The sequence below is a fragment of the Castor canadensis genome, chromosome 8 (assembly GCF_047511655.1).
Source record: "Castor canadensis chromosome 8, mCasCan1.hap1v2, whole genome shotgun sequence".
Classification (NCBI taxonomy): domain Eukaryota; kingdom Metazoa; phylum Chordata; class Mammalia; order Rodentia; family Castoridae; genus Castor; species Castor canadensis.
Window position 1 is genome coordinate 103,041,622 of NC_133393.1, and position 17,956 is coordinate 103,059,577.

The window sequence follows — 17,956 nt, forward strand, 5'->3', positions numbered from 1 at the left end:
CTACCTGCAGCCGGGCTTCCCGGTGGCGGCAACACCTAGCGATGTCCCTGCAGCTTTCGCGGGCCGGCGCCAGCCTTATCGCTCTTGCATCGCTTCCAAGATGCCAATCCGCTGTCACCATCCAGGGGCATAAGGAACCGAAGTCGGGCGGTGTGTGGCTCGTGGAGGGCGTGTGAGTGTGGCCCTGAGCGTGCGTGTGCGCGCGTGGGGGTGCGATTCCTCCTCAGATGGCAAAGGGAGTTCAGCAATCTCTTCACATCCGAATTGGTATTCCCCACCCCTTAAAGCAAGTGGAAGGTGGCGTGCGGGAGGCTGGTCGCTTTGCTCTCTTTATTCCACAGTGTCAAAGTCATCAAAAGATTTGTTTACTAAGGGAAAAGGCAAAGTCCCGCAGCCTTTGGCAGCGCCCGCAGTCGCCCGCTGTCCTCGCCGGATGCGTGCGGTGCGCTCAGCTTCCTGGACTGTGAGAATCAGGGCAAGCTTGCAGCAATTACCGCTCTTATTCCATCTCTGATTTGTTTGCTTTTAACGCTGAGTGAAGACTTTTCCTCTCGCCTCACGTCGTCTATCCGTTTCACACACACACACACACGCTCACACACCCTCCGTTCCCCCCTCTCCCGCCCTCCCTTCTGGTTCTCTGGGGAAAGGCAATTGGACGGGATGATTCACCTTCAGGAAAGCAACCTCCGCCACGGACTTCTCGAGTTCCCCGGCTCTCGCAGATCGCGGGGCTCCTATGTGGTAGACTTGCCGAGGAGGCTCGGGGCACAAAAGAGGAGACGCGCTGAGCTCAGCCAATGTCCCCCCGCAATTCGCTGATAGGTCCCGCTTGGTGCCTTCTCCGAGACTTTGCGCCACCGTCAACTCGAGTCCACTTAGCAGCAACACCTGGCCAGCTGCCCCTCAATGCCACCTCCGAGCGCTGCGGGCAGAGCCCCACGCAGCCCACTCGCTGCACCTTTAGGCATTGTGTGCTGTCCCCCGGTCACCAGTACGCTGGCACCGTCACCATCGACAAGGTGTGACTTCCAAACACCGAACACAAGCGAGCAGGTGTTCCTTGTGTCCCTTCGCTAAAAGGAGCTGAGGAGGTGGCCGAGGAAACAATCCAGATCGTGCGAGGAAAAAGTAGTCAAAGCAATTAGAGCCTCTTCGCAGCCCACCCCAGGTCAAACATACTAGTGGTAAATCTTAGAAAGTCACCGTAAATGGCAGAACCCCCTGTTCCACCCTAGACCCCTATTCCACCCAACCTGGAGCGATTGGTACCGCTGTACAATGCAGAGAGAATTCAGGGAGAGACAGTCCAGGTTGAGTTAAGCAGTAAAATGGGATAGCAGGACCTGATGGCGTTGCTTCCCTCTGTCTCCCTCCCAACAGCCAGTTCTGTTAGCAGTGGAAGCTGCTGCTGAGAGCCAACAGCGGTCCAGCAGAAAAAGACAGTGAAAGATGAGAAGGCGGCAGTCGGTTTAATAAATGCTGGACTATGTCTCCCTCTAGAGGGAGAACCTGATTAGAACGCTTTTACTGAAAGTAACTATGACTCCAGTTTCTCCAAAAAAAATACCTGGTTTCAGAGAATTTTACAAGGCAAGAATTTCCATCTCTAACGGGTTTAGAAGGATGGTTTTCTCTACAGCTCTATGTAAGCATATGCCTTGCTAAAGAATCTTTGTGATGTTTACAGAAATTTAATAGTACAACCCTGGAAGGTCATGTCCTTAACTGATTTGATCAAATTGGTTGTTGGTTTAAGCAATATGCACGCGAGCTCAAATAAAGGTTCTTCTTAACCTCAGCACACTTCAGTCATGCTTGCGATGGGCAAAACATTAACCTAGTGATTGGGATATTATGCAGATCAAGTAAACAGTAAGAAAAGATTTAGAAAAAGAGAAGGAAAACTGAAATGAAGAAAGAGAATGCCGACCCCCAAGAATCTTACAAGACCCTTACAACATGAGATAACTCAAGGATTTCATTTTGGGAGCCAATATTTATACCTCTTGATCAAAATATTTTAATAACTTTCAAGATGGCCAAATTCCTTCCAGCTCTAAGGTTTTGTGCTTTCACAGCTCGGATTCACTGAAACCATTGACAAACTAGGTCTCATATCCTCTTTCCACCAGCTATAAAAGTAGAATAGTTACCATATTTACAAAGAAATGTGTAATATATGCTTCACTTAGTGGTTTTATAGGAACATGGTTAGTAATTCAACTATATTTTCTAACCAAATGATGTCAAATAATTATATTAGGTTGAAGTAGTTGTTTTAGTAAAAGATGGTTCTTCTATTGATTTTATACAAAGGTTTTGTTACTTCGGTCCTGTTCAAGCTAGGTCCATCTGTAACTTTGATAATTAGATTTTTATGAACTATTTGAATAGAAAGTTTGGTTTAAATTTCCTGTATGTTTAAAACTAAAAAATAGGCATTAAAGTTATGACTAACATCTTTCCATTCAGTCAATTTTTGGAGCCATTCTATTTTAACTTGAAAATCGATAGTCTTAAAGAAAAAAAATTATTTTTGAAAAATAACTGAGATTAATTGATACCATTTCAAAAAAGAAGCCAAAACTAAATAATGTAGAGTTTACTATTTTAATTAATAATACTATAGCAGATTTGAGATGGTCTTACACATGGCAATCATTTGTTTCCAAGGTATTCTCAAATGGCCTCTTTAAAAATTCTGTGTCTCATATGATTAAAGATTTTTAACGTCATTCCACTTATATAGTAACATATTTCCCCAGTGAACAAAGTTTACATTTTAAAACACCTGGCAATGTTTCACTGCAAATCTTATAGTAATTTTCTATGTACTGTGTTAAGTAGCCATTAAGCAAAAATGACATTGGAAATCTGAACTCTAACTGGAAGGGAAAGCCATTTACAACATCACTTTAGAACATTGGCCTTCTTTTCCCATAAGAAATATAAAACATACATTACTGTCCTTCTAGCTTCTAATTCATTAGGTCCTTTGTGGTTATAGGAAAATCTATAATTGTATCATGTTGTTAAAACTTTACTTCTATTGTTAAAATGTGGGACATTTTATCCTTATTTTCCTAATAAGTCATTGCATTTTTATAAAAACATGAAAAAGTTAGTAGGAAGAATAAATGTATAATTTCTTATATTTTCTTATATACATTCTTTGGGGAACTTCTTACCCAAAGCCTTGAGGTGTTGAAATTCTGTAATACCTTTGCACTTTCTGTAAATCTCCAGACAAATAATTCCCAATCATTTTTAGATCAAAATGCTATTTCCAGCACCTCTTAGACTTCGAAACAAAATCTTTTGCATTCCCTCCAAAGGGAACAAAATGACAAATACTCCCATGGTTTAATTGAAATAGTGAGTGGATATTTTTAGCATCTACTTATTTAAACTGCATGCCTCCCTCAGCAAAAGCAGTAAAAAATAATTTCTTTAAATTCTGAATTTAACAGAATTGTGACTCCATCATATCTCTCCATGTTCTGAAAGCTTACTAAAATATCACTGTGACACACTACAGACTTTCTTTTCTTGCCTTAAAAACTACTCTATTAAAGTACAACTGACATGCAATTACCTACATATCTTTAAAGTATACAATTTGATGAGTGTTGACATATGGACATATCCATAAAACCATCTCCAAAATATCAAACATTTCCTCCCCTGAAAGTTTCCTCACACTCTTAGTAATTCATGTCTTTTGCCACTACAGTCCGCAACATCAACTATAAGTTAGCTTGCATTTTCTAGAACTTATGTGAGTCAAAGCCTTTTTTCCATCAGCTTCTTTCCATCAGCATAACTATATTGAAATTTATCCATGTGTTGTATGTGTCAATAGGTCATTCCTTTTATTTCTGAGAGGTATCCTTTCTGTTTTTTTGTTTTGTTTTGTTTTGGTTTTGTTTTTGGCTGCACTGGGGTTTGAATTTAGGGCCTCATGATTGCTAGGCTTGGACTCTACCATTTGAGCCACTCTGCCAGTCCTCTGAGTAGTATTCTATTCTGTGGATATACCACAATTTGTTTAACCATTCATCTCTTGCGTTATTTGGGGAGATTACAACATCCTATAAAGTAGATGATTTAAACTCATTTACACGTGAAAAAAAGTGAGACTTAACTCCCTGTCATTAAGAAAATAGAGATGGGATTCAAAGCAGATCTACTGAATCCAACACCAGTTTTGGGGTTTGGTTTTGATTTTCTTTTTCCCTAACTTCCTCCCTCATCCCCACAAATCCTAACCATGAAAACATGTTATCTCTTATACTACAAGGAGATTGAAATTGGACCTGGATTCAGAAAAGCCTTTAGCAAGAGAACTTTAAGAATAGAGAGAAACCATTAATGCAAATAACAGAGAGAGGAAAAATTAGCTCCAGCGCACCCTCAGAGTTTTGCCAGATAATATGACACTAAAATGAACAAAAAATTCTGGTTCCTAGTACATAAGTGAAGAGGAGCACCACCTACAACTCATTCAGCCCCCTGCCTTCTCTTATTTTAGTTCTTTGTTGCCAACCAGCCTATTTCTATCTTCTGTACTAATGCTTCTTCCACTTATCACTTAATTTCTTGGGGTTTTTTTTTTGTTTGTTTGTTTGTTGCTAAGGATTGAACCCAGCACCTGACACATGATAGGTTAGTGTGCTTCCACCACTGAGCTACATCCCCATACTCCCTTTTTAATTTTGTTTTTGCTTTGATCTTGGTTTTGAGAGGGTCTCACCAAGTTGGCCCAGACTGTGTGGTCTGGGGCCCAAGCAAGCTTTGACCTTTGCAATCCTCCTGCCTCAGCCTCCCAAATGTTGAGATTATAGGAATGTACCACCACACCTGACTTAATAGTTTTTAATATATATTTTTTAAACATTTACTGAATGTTTTCATGCAATCATGGGAACAAAAGGAAACACAAAATTCATTCCATATACTGCAAAGTGACATGTATATGTTGCGAATTTTAGCATCCCCATACCTAGTATAGTATCTAACACACAATAACTACTGTATAAATACTATGTGGTCAATAAACAAAAGACCAAACAGACTTAGTAAGCAGATAGATAGAAGCTATAGAAATAAGAAAAGAACATTGCTCCAGGAAGTGATATGAGAAAGAAATGAAGCAGGAGAATTGTCCCAAATGGAGTAGATAAATATAACAAGCTGCCCCAAAACTTACTGGCTTGAAGTGGTTTTGTTTGGTTCACATTTCTGTGATAGGGTCAGGCTCAGCTAGGAAGTTCTGGACTTGCTGGGTTTACTCATGTATCTGAGGTCAACTAGCAATATGTTGCCTCACTCAGTGTCTGACAACTTATTGAATATAAGCTGGAGGATTGGGTGTAACTAGGTCACAGGTCTTTTATCATTTAACAAGCTATCTTACCTATCTAACATTGTGACAGTCAGAGGTTTCCAAGAGTATCAATAGGGGAAGCCTCAATCCCCAAGCACTTTCCAAGTTTCTGCAGCATCACGTTGCCTTGAAGGACCTTTGGCTTCACAGTTCATAAGTCCACCTAAGGCTCAAGGAGTAAAACTTCCATCTCTTAATGGGCAGAACTACATAAACACATTTCAGAACCTAGTAACAGGGAAAGGAAGAAGTTGCATTTTTGCAATCCAGTACAATAGCTATGCCAGAGGTTAACATTCTGCAGAGTATATTAAACCAAGTGTCATGTGAGCTGACATTTAGAAAACAAAGTATTCTCATTACAGGCAATAGGACACCTATCTTGAGTAAGAGGGAGAAGTTTGTCCAGAATATCAAGTCTCTGGACTTGTTCCCATTACCAGCTTAAACAACAGCTTTAACCAACACAATATAACAAGAATACAGAATTCTTTTAAAAGCTTATATTCTCTAAGATTAAATAATAAATTTTTTTCACTTCAGTCATTGAATTAATCCCAAGGCTTTAGTTTACAATTCAAATTCATTTGCTCTGTACTAAAATCTAGCTTATTAAATCAGAAATCAGTACAAACTTTCATATAGCAGTGGTTATGCCATCCTGGTTAGGACCTGATATCACCTATTTTGGTAAACCAACATTTATCTCTTTCTTCTTGTGATAATTATGTAAGACAGATATTGCCTCATGACTATAAACTGAAGCTGAGCTTGAGTAACTTGCCCAAGAAATTCAGTTCAAAGTTAAGGCAGCCAGAATTATATTTTTTAACTCAAGAACATGACCAAAACCTTACAAAAAAAGAACTTAAACTCATATCTCCTTGTTCCCAGTCCAGTGCTCTTTTCATTCTAGGGAGCACTGTGATTTAATTATTTCCAGAAAGCTTAAGCATAAATACAGATATTCCTCCTTGAAAACTCTCTTTAGACTCCTATGCAAAATTTCCTCCCATTTTTAATATGATATAAGATTATTTTTACCATCCAATATGATCAAAATGTTACCTGCAGAAGTTTCAGAGTTTCAATATCTGTACATGTTGGCCACCCAGTGTCCAAACAGAGCAATTGCAGGCAGATGCTAACATTTCTACAGACAAGCATGATAACATAGTACTTTCTGTTTTACAGCAGCAAAAATAAATCATGGCAGAGGTTCTGAAGTTTTTGAACAGTAGAAGCTTATGCATATTGAAAATACTCCCACAACAGAAACACATCAAAATGAGTAGCCAAGTTTTTAAGAATGAAAAACTTAAGTAGCATAAGTAAAGAGGATTACTAATTCCAAAATGCTAGAAAAAAACAAACGAGTAAAACCATGGGTAGTAAAAAGAAATAACATAAAAATTTAATAGTATGTGAGAAAGCAGCCAAAAATAAGATTCGTTATATTCAGTTTTTCATACGTTTTTAATGCAGAGGTTAATTAGACAGTATAATAAGCCACCAAAGGAATTAGTGGAATTACAAATATTAATGATATTCAGAAAAATATTTAACTGGACAACTAATAGGAAACCTATAGAAATCAATTTCTACCAAGTTGTAATGACACACTTCAGTTAACAACATAAGCAAGAAACCCTTTAGAATTAATGTCAGGACACTGTCATCTAAGTGGAATTACTTGATTGTTGTAGACAACGCATTCCTTATGTTGATCATAGTCTAATAAGTCAAAAATGAAGCAAAGTGGCTTCATTAATCTAATCATATGAATGAGAGAGAAGTGAATTCTAGAGAAAAGTGTGTTCATTTTTAATTTAAAAAATAGAAAAATAGCCATAGAGCTCTACACATGACAAGGTTTTTTTTTTTTAATAGCAACATGCCTACTTTGCTAATTATTGGGAGTTTGGGCAAGGTTCTGTGAATCAATCTCTACTGTGAAGTCCTATTTCTAGAGTATTTGCCCCAAGATAATGCACAAATGTATAAGCTGTAGATTATACCAGTGACTCCCAACATTTTTGTCTGTTTCCATATATGGGATAGAAAGCATCTTCATAAATGTACAGGGTTATTAGAAATCCTTGATTCCTTCCCAGTAAATCCTGAAATTGCAGCTATACTGAAGACAAAGATTGGAAGAAATGTGGTATAAGGGCAGCTCAGGAAAAAAGTAAACTAGAGTCCATCTCAACCAATAGAGTTAGGCATGGTGGCATGTCTGTCTTTCCACCTTTGCCTAGCAAACACAGGCCCTAAGTTCAAAGACTCCAGAACTTACAAAAAAAAAAAAAGCACAGTTAATGAAAATTTATCAAAGGACAACTATAACTGTCGTAGTTTACATTACAAACTAAATAGCCTCCAAAATTCAGTACTTTGCTAGACACAACTTTGATTAACGACCAACTTCACAACAAATTATCAACTTGTATAAAACCACTAGTTACAAAGTAAATATTATTAAAGATTTTGTTTGAATTATTCCTTGTAATTCAAATCACATAGTAAATAGAGGAAAAGTGAGTAGAAGGAAATTTGGTTTATACTTACCATCAATTAATAGAATTAGGAAAGAAGTGTCAGAGCATATTCAGATTTCCTTTATTTCCAAGTTTGTCTTCAAATTATCCCACCAAAACCTTACTATCACGTTAATAATATTCAACTATAGAAATTCAACAACCTAAGAAGCAACCTCTAAGGAAGTGCCTTGTTGAGCCCAATAGTTCTCAATAAACTTACTTGTTCTAGTTTTGTCCTTTGTGGGATTTTGAATGAACTAACCACAGTCTCCTTATTATCATGCTTCATATTCTCCAATGAAATCCTTTAGAAATAACTTGTCTACCACCATTGAACACTTTGGAATTTTGCAAAGCACTATAGTTGAGCCTACGAAAGGCATCTGACATTCATGAAGGAAAAGTGCCGCTACTCCAAGTTTCTCTGCTGGGCAACCATTCTTGAGCATCAATCCTCTTTCATTGGCTGACAGAATTATTCCTTGAAAAGCCTGTTAAGATTGTTGAGATTGTCATATGCTCTATTAAAAAAAGTGCTAATAAAAATAGAATGTTTGAAAATACTTTCTTTTTTTTATTCAATTGGCATTCTAAACTACCAAAGATGTAATCCAGTTCTCAAGATAAAAAAATAAATTGCAACTGTGTTAACAGAACAGATTTCTTTACTATTGCATTATTTTAAGAACAAAAAATACAACTAACAACGTGAGTCCAAGAGATAATTTTCAAGGTAAAAATTATTTGCAAAAGATGAGAAATTTTATTATTAGGGCACCTAAAATTGCCTGAAAAGAAACCCAAATAAACAATTGCTCTTTGAAGTCTTTGTCTTATATTCTACTTCTGAAAAACATACAACAATGAAATTATATAAAATAGAGGCCCCATAACCAAAAAATGATTTGTTCTTTTTGATGGAAAAAATTATATTGAAGATTGTAGTAGAAATTATACCAGCAGATCAGAAAGTTTTGAGGCCACACATTTTGGTCCATCTCTGAATCAATTCATATCCAGAAGCCACAATAATCACTTACCTTTCCTTCTGGATTTAGACCAGGTAGCTGCTCTTCGATTCCTCTTACTTGGGTAAGGGGCATGGTCAGAAAAGTAGTAAGAAAGAATTTAGAATTCGTGCATTAGAAATCCTTACCTGTAGTCTGTTTATGGTCAAGTTGTCCAGTTTTCAGGGATGATTACATGAACAATTTAAGTTCTATTTGATTAACAATTGTTAAAGCATACAAGTTGGAGAGGTATGGCTCAAGTGGTAGGGCACCTGCCTAGCAAGTGTGAGGCCCTGAGTTCAAACCCTAGAATGACTAAAAAGAAAAAAAAAACTGACAAAAAGTACAAGTTGCTAGTAGGTACTCCTATATTTAGTACTGTGTTTTGTAAACATACATGATATTATCATCTTAAATTTATAATCCAAGCTAAGAATAAAAATGATTACCAGCTACTAAAATCCACTAATCAGAATTAGTCTTCTTTATCCCAATTGGTTGGCTCAATTTGTGTCTTTCAAGATTTTGTATGTAGTTTAGAATTCAAATATCTCTTTCTATGAAACAAGGATTAAGATGGAGATTAAGTTTCTAGACTTGTGTACAAAAAAAGACAAAAAAAAGAAACTCTGTAACACAGAGATGCTGATTCAAGTTCCAAGTTTACACCATTACCAGTCTGGATTTTTAATCTTTTGAGGAAAAATGGAGAAGCAGATGAACACACATACTTTTAAAATTTCACAAACTGGTCCAAGGTGTCCAGAAGTCCCTGGAATCATCCAGGCACTCCAGGCTCAGTGGACTGATTTAATCCTTGTTAACTGCTAAAGTAAGGAAAACCACAATTGTTATGTACTAAATTGTGCTACCCCTCACCCCCCAATTTCATGCTGAAGTCCTAACCCTCAATATCTCAGAACATAACACTATATTTGAGATTATAGTCTTTAAAAAGTGATTAAGTACCTACAGCCAACATCATACTTAATGGTGAAAAACTGAAAGCATTTCCACTAAAATCAGGAATGAGACAAGGGTACCTTCTCCCTACTCCTAATCAACATAGTCCTGGAATTCCTGGCCAGAGAAATAAGACAAGAAGAAGAAATAAAAAGAATACAAATAAGTAAAGAAACTGTCAAAATATCCCTATTTGCAGACAATGTGATCCTATACCTTAAAAACCCAAAAAACTCTACTCAAAGACACTTAAACACCATAAACAGCTATAGCAAGGTGGTGGCAGGATACAAAATCAACTTACAAAAATCATTAGCTTTTCTATATACCATCAATGAACAAACTGAGAAGGAATATATGGAAACAACTCCATTTACAATAGCCATCATCAAAAATACCACCAACAACATGTATTGGCAAGGATGTGAGGGAAAAGGAACCCTCGTACACTGCTGGTGAGAATGCAAGCTGGTGCAACCAGTCTGGAAAAAAAATTGGAGGCTTCTTAATAATCTAAACATATCTGCCATATGATCCAGTAATCCCACTCCTGGGGATATACCCAAAGGAATGCAACACAGGTTACTCCAAAAGCATCTGCACACCCATGTTTATTGCAGCACTATTCACAATTGTCAAGTTATGGAAACAACCAAGATGCTGCACTACTGATGAATGGATCAAGAAAATGTGGTATTTATACGCAATGGAATTTTACTCAGCCATGAAGAATGACATCTTATCATTTGCAAGTAAATGGATGGAATTGGACAACATCATTCTGAGCAAGGTTAGCCAGGCTCAAAAGACCAAAAATCGTATGTTCTCTGTCATATGTGGACTTTAGATCTAGAGCAAATACACAATGTGGTTGGACTTGGATCACATTACAAGGGGAGAGCACATACAGGAGACATGGAAATAGGTAGAAAACCCAAAACATGAAACCGTTTGATGTCCCCATTCCAGAGGAACTAATACAGAAACCTTAAAGCGACAGAGATCAACATGAGAAGGGGATCAGGAACCAGTGTAAAGATCAGTTAGAGATGAATCAACTTGGGTTGTAACACATTTATACATGAAAGCAATGCTAGGAATCTCTCTGTATAGCTATCTTTAACTCAGCAAAAATGCTTTGTCTTATTATGCTTACATCCTCTCTTCAACAAAATTAGAGATAAGAGCAGAACAGGTTCTGCCTGGAAGCAAGGAGGAGAGGGTGGAGAGGGCTAGGGAGAGGGATGGGGGGAGAAATGACCCAAACAATGTATGCACATGTGAATAAATGAATAATAAAAAATAAAAATTAAAAGTGACTAAGTTAAAATGAGGATTTTGTGGTGGGCTCTAATCCAGTATGTCTGGTACCCTCATATAAACAGGGAATTTGGAAAATCCACCCCAGATGCACCAGTGCCACCAGGAGCTGTGCTGCTGGTGGGTGTTCTCCCCCACCCCCAGACCAGAGTAGCCTCCAGTCCATGATGACCACCTGAAGTGCTAAAATTCTACACACAGCGCTATGAGCATTCCAGGAGCTGGTTTGAGTACCAGACTGTAGAGAAAGAGAACAGCCAACCTCCAACTGCTTACTGCTGACCAGTCAACCAGAGAATCCCTCATTACAAGAAAGAGGTACCCACAGACCATTCAAGTGAGCTAGCCACTTCAGTCCTACTACACAGCCCAGCTCAGCTTGTGGGGATCTGACTGCACTCCATCAGCTGAAGTTGTTGGTCTAATAAACTGAGTGAAATCTCCCACCCAGTCTGGTGGGGAGGGGTACCATGGCTCTCAACTCAGCTCAGGCCTCTTTATGCAAAGGAAGGCAATGTTGGTGCAGTCTAGCTAAGCCTGAACTCAGCCTGTGGGAAATAATAACTCATTCAACAACCTCTGAGAAGTCTATTAGAGAGCTGAATCTGACTGCTGCCCCCCAGAAGAGCTTTCTCAGCTTTTAGCCAAACAACATGAGCTAAAGTTCCCAGACTTGCCTGATAGGGGAGAGAGGCCACAGCTCACTGCTTAGTCTGGCACAACTTCTGCCAAGAAGCCTCCTACCTAAGCAAGCTGAATTTGACTGTCCCCTCAGAGAAGAGCTTTTGAGCAAACAGCCTGAGCTAAAGTTCCCAGAGTTGCCCCACTGGGGAGGGAGGTCACTGCTTCCTGCTCAGCCCTCTGTGGCCACCTCTGAGAAGCCTCCTAACTAAGCTAACTGAAACAAACTGCCTCCCCCCGCCCCAAGAGGAGCCTTTGGCTACACAGCCTGAGTGAAGCCCCCAAACCTGCCCAGTGAGGAGTGGCACCGCTACTCACCACTCAGCCCAACACACATAACCTAAGGAGGGACCAAAACAGAATACCTCCATCTAAAGGGATGCAGACTTACACAGCAGATATGAGCACCATCTGGAGGGGACATGTGAGAACTGCAGACTGAAACCTAAGGACCAGTAATCAAAGTGAACAACCAGTTTATTCATTGACCAGAGAAGAAACCCACTTCCCTCCATTCAGACTTAAAATATTTTTTCCCTTTTTGCCCAAGTTTTAATTTGTCTATCCCTCTTTTAGTCCATACTTTTTCTCCTTACTTTTTCAGTGCTTCCCACCTTTTTTCCTTTTTCTTTTCTTTATTCTCTTTTCCCCCTGCATTTCTTGCCTCTTCCTAACAAACAGATCAATTTGTGATTTATTCTACCACCTTATTATATTATTCTCATCCTTTCTATCCTTCTGCAACCACTGACAATAGCACCTTCCTCCACAAAAACTGAACTACAACTCTACATGCATTAGGGTCTTATTAACAACCTGCAACCCCTTTTCCTACCCCTCTTTTTCTTATCTCCCCTCCAACTCTAATTATTTTTACTGCTTAAGTTTTAATCTCTATGTAAATAACTTTTATTTTTCCAACACCCATACATTTGTAGATAAGACTGTCAAGAGCTTTATATTTCATGTAAATATCTTGTTTGGTATTGAATTTGTTAATTTGTTACTATTATGTTGTACTCTCCAGAAAGTGAACAGAAATGACATAACAACCTAGCCAATAACCAGTTCTGCCATAACATAGAAATTAATTCAAGGGAAAGACTTCAGGTGACTAAAACCCCTAACCAACTAACCAATGACAGATTAGCAAATCTCAAAATAGAAGCATGAGAAATAAGAAAAGTCAAGAGAGGAGATTCCAAGATGGCAGCTAGAGGGAGGAAGCAGAAAGCGATCCTCCTATAGTGAAATCTTGGAGAGATGCTGGAGACACACTTTGCAGGCATAATCACTGAGAAGAGGCATAACTTTGATTCCTCCACACCTCCAGCCGGCGCAGAGAATCTCCACTTCATGTTAAACGGAGAAACCAGGAGGGCCCCTGGGCTGCCAGTTGCCTGTGCCCAGACAGCTTGGGAAGACGCAGACCAGGTGAGCTTTGTGGTACATGGTACTCCCACAGACAAGCCTGGGCCAGAGCAGCATAGCCCCCTGGACAGACCAACCTCCACCTGGGGAAATAAAGAGAAACTGAGTAATAAGCAATAAGAGCAATAAAGACATGTGGGAAAGAGGGTGAGGCGCACTGAGTGCCAAAGATTGGGGGAAGGGAACCCTTCCTGGGACTGTAAATAAACAAGCCGGCCTGGCCGGAGAGCCTCTGGTGGGAACAGGGGCGTGCACCCAGCAACTAGGAGCGGGAAAGCTTGTGAGAGCAGCGGAAGGAGGAAAACTCCACAGGAGAGGGGGGAAGACCCACCTCCCACATGAACTGTAAATAAACACACAGGCCTGACAACGTGGGTGCAGTGTCACTTTTCCCAGTGTGCTTGGAAAGGGGAAAGCTTGTAGCAGAGGCTCATGCACAGGAGAAATCTAAGCAAACAAAGCCTGCAGGGCCAAGTGAGTGCTAAGCTCACCCCTGACATCTGCATAAATAATGCCTCCAGCAAAAGCAGGCTGACAGCAGCGGGCAAGCAAGCCACAGCTGCAGATACCATTCTCAGAACTATCTTCAGACTCTTTTTTTTTTTTTTTCTTTGTCTCAATACCTTTGATGAGAGAACAATCGAATTACACCTACAAGCCGAAAAACTTACAGAAACTGTATTGCATTTGAACTTGGGACACTTGGTAGGGGTTTTTTTGTGCGTGTGTGTGTAGTTTTGGTCTACTTTATGCTTCCCCTTTGATGAGACAACTACAGAACAACATCTGAGGCACCAACTCCAGGACAGGAGACTGAGATGGACACCCAAATTATTAAGAATGAAACTTCATTGCATTTGAACTTGGAGGTTTTTAGGTTTTTAGGTTTTTTGGCTTTTTGGGTTTTTTTAAATTTTCTATTTTTTCACTTTATTTTAATACATTTTTATATAGAGATTTTTCTTTCATTTACTTATTTTTTATTTTTATTCTTATCTTTTTTTTTAATTTTTGATTTTCAATCCTCTCTCTGTCTCTCTAATGTCTGTTCAGCTTACTGTCAATTAGTACACTAAAGTTCCCTGTTTATAACTTTGAAACCTTCTTGTCTGATACTTTGTTCTGTTTTCTTCTTCTAGTCTGTGTATTTGTTTTTTCCATTTCTTTAACTTCTTGCTTTCCATCTCAGCTCACCATTCCATTCTAAATATTACCATTGTTATTATTACAAGATAGAAAACATTTAATTGCACACAGTACAGGGACAGTAACAACACCAAAGACAATGATGGGAAGACAAAAAAACAGGGAAACCAGTTTCCCCACAGCAAAATATTAGTACAAGAACCAGAGGGGAATGAAGAGAACAGAAACTCAGATCCAGACTCCAACAAAATGAAGATAAACTATGCAAAAGGACCCAATGAAGCCCACAAGAACAATTTAAAAGAAGACATACTACAAGTACTCAATGAGAATTTTATAGAGATGATACTGGATAGGGTCAACCAAAATGTACAGGAGACACTCAAGAAATTCCAAGACAACAAAAATAGAGAATTTGAAAAAGCAAAAGAAGAAATAAAGGAAACCATAGAAGCACTGTATAAACACCAAAGTGAAAGAGAGAACACAATGAATGAATGGATAAATGAACTCAGGACAAAAATAGACAACATTAAAGAGGAAAGCTGCCAGGATATGGAAAACCTCAGAAAAAAGAACGAAACAGAACTGCAAATCAAAACGGAAGACCAATCCAGCAGAATAGAACAAACAGAAGACAGACTCTCAGAACTTGAAGATGAAATGGTAAATAAAGGAAAAACCAAAGAACTATTAATTAAACAACTCAAGACCTGTGAAAAGAAAATGCAAGAACTCACTGACTCCATCAAAAGACCAAATTTGAGAATCATGGGCTTCGAAGAAGGAGAAGAGGTGCAAACAAAGGGTATGCATAATGTATTTAACAAAATAATAATAGAAAATTTCCCAAATCTAGAGAAAGATATTCCCATACAGACACAAGAGGCCTCCAGGACACCAAACAGACCAGATCAAAACAGAATTACCCCACGACATATCATCATTAAAACAACAAGTTCAGAAACTAAGGAAAGAATATTGAAGGCTGTAAGAGAGAAAAAACAAGTAACACACAAAGGTAAACCCATCAAAATCACAGCAGACTTCTCAACCAAAACATTAAAAGCAAGAAGAGCATGGGGTGAGATCTTCCAGGCACTGAATGAAAATAACTTCAACCCCAGGATACACTACCCAGCAAAACTATCATTCAAAATAGAGGAAGCAATAAAAGTCTTCCATGATAAGCAGAAACTAAAACAATATGTGACCACAAATCCTACAAAAGATTCTTCAAGGGATTCTGCACACAGAAAGTGAAACCCAACTTAACCATGAAAAGGCAGGCAGCACCAAACCACAGGAAAAGGAAAAGCAAGACAGTAGAGAGTAACCTCAACTTAGGTACACACAATCAAACCTTCAAACAACTAAGACAACTAAATGACAGGAATCACCACATACCTATCAGTACTAACAATTAATGTTAATGAACTTAATTCATCCATCAAAAGGCACCACTTGACGAAATGGATTAAAAAGGAAGATCCAACAATTTGTTGCTTACAGGAGACCCATCTCACTGACAGAAATAAGCATAGGCTAAGGATGGAAGGCTGGAAGAAGATTTACCAAGCCAATGGCCCGCAAAATCAGGCAGGAGTAGCAATACTTATCTCTGACAAAGTAGTCTTCAAACCTACATTGATCAAATGAGATAAAGAAGGACATTCCATACTAATAAAAGGGGAAATAGACCAAAAGGAAATAATAATCATCAATCTGTATGCACCCAATGTCAACGCACCCAGTTTCATCAAACATACCCTGAAAGACCTAAAAGCATATATAAACGCCAACACAGTGGTTGTTGGAGGCTTTAACACCCCATTATCATCAACAGATAGGTCATCCAAACAAAAAATCAATAAAGAAATCCAAGATCTAAAATATGCAATAGATCAAATGGACCTAGTTGATGTCTACAGAACATTTCATCCAACTTCTACACAATATACATTCTTCTCAGCAGCCCATGGAACCTTCTTAAAATAGATCATATTCTAGGGCACAAAGCAAGTCTCAGCAAATACAAGAAAATAGAAATTATACCACGCATACTATCTGATCACAATGCAGTAAAAGTAGAACTCAACAACAAAAGTAAAGACAAAAAACATGCAAACAGCTGGAAACAAAATAACTCATTACTTAATGAAGAATGGATCATCGATGAAATAAAAGAGGAAATTAAAAAGTTCCTGGAAGTCAATGAAAATGAAAACACAACCTACCGGAACCTATGAGACACAGCTAAGGCAGTCCTGAGAGGAAAGTTTAGAGACATGAGTGCATATATTAAAAAGACTGAAAGATCCCAAATCAATGACCTAATGATACATCTCAAACTCCTAGGAAAACAAGAACAAGCAAATCCCAAAACAAATAGAAGGAGAGAAATAATAAAAATAAGAGCTGAAATCAATGAAATAGAAAACAAAAAAACCATACAAAGAATTAATGAAACAAAAAGTTAGTTCTTTGAAAAAATTAACAAGATCGATACACCCCTGGCAAACCTGACTAAAATGAGGAGAGAAAAAACCCAAATCAGTAGAATCAGGAATGCAAAAGGGGAGATAACAATAAACACCATGGAAGTCCAGGAAATCATCAGAGACTACTTTGAGAACTTATATTCAAATAAATTTGAAAATCTTAAAGAAATGGACAGATTTCTAGATACATATGACCATCCAAAACTGAACCAAGAGGAAATTAATCACCTGAATGGATCTATAACACAAAATGAAATTGAAGCAGCAATCAAGAGTCTCCCCAAAAAGAAAAGTCCAGGACCTGATGGATTCTCTGCTGAATTCTATCAGACCTTTAAAGAAGAACTGATACCAACCCTCCTTAAACTGTTCCATGAAATAGAAAGGGAAGGAAAACTGCCTAACACATTTTATGAAGCCAGTATTACACTTATCCCAAAACCAGGCAAAGACACCTCCAAAAAGGAGAACTATAGGCCAATCTCCTTAATGAACATTGATGCAAAAATCCTCAACAAAATAATGGCAAACCGAATTCAACAACACACCAAAAAGATTATTCACCACGACCAAGTAGGCTTCATCCCAGGGATGCAGGGGTGGTTCAACATATGAAAATCAATAAATGTAATAAACCACATTAACAGAAGCAAATACAAAAACCACTTGATCATCTCAATAGATGCAGAAAAAGCTTTTGATAAGATCCAACACCATTTCATGATAAAAGCTCTAAGAAAACTAGGAATAGAAGGAAAGTACCTCAACATTATAAAAGCTATATATGACAAACCTACAGCCAGCATTATACTTAACGGAGAAAACTAAAACCATTCCCTCTAAAATCAGGAACCAGACAAGGATGCCCACTGTCTCCACTCCTATTCAACATAGTACTGGAATTCCTAGCCAGAGCAATTAGGCAAGAAGAAGGAATAAAAGGAATACACATAGGTAAAGAAACTGTCAAAATAT

The 17,956-nt window shown here is 38.4% G+C and overlaps 1 protein-coding gene across 4 annotated transcripts in view; it reads right to left on the reverse strand.

Annotated features, from left to right (window-relative positions):
• Tafa2 (TAFA chemokine like family member 2) overlaps nt 1-17,956 on the reverse strand; it is a 561,377-nt gene that overhangs the window by 486,596 nt on the left and 56,825 nt on the right. The window contains exon 1 of one of the 4 annotated variants that reach the window (XR_012450881.1): nt 5-6,747. The exons of the other annotated variants lie outside the window; for them this stretch is intronic. The gene's annotated coding sequence lies outside the window, so the exon portion shown is untranslated. Of the gene's footprint in view, nt 1-4; nt 6,748-17,956 lie in introns of those variants that run through there. 4 annotated transcript variants of the gene reach the window in all.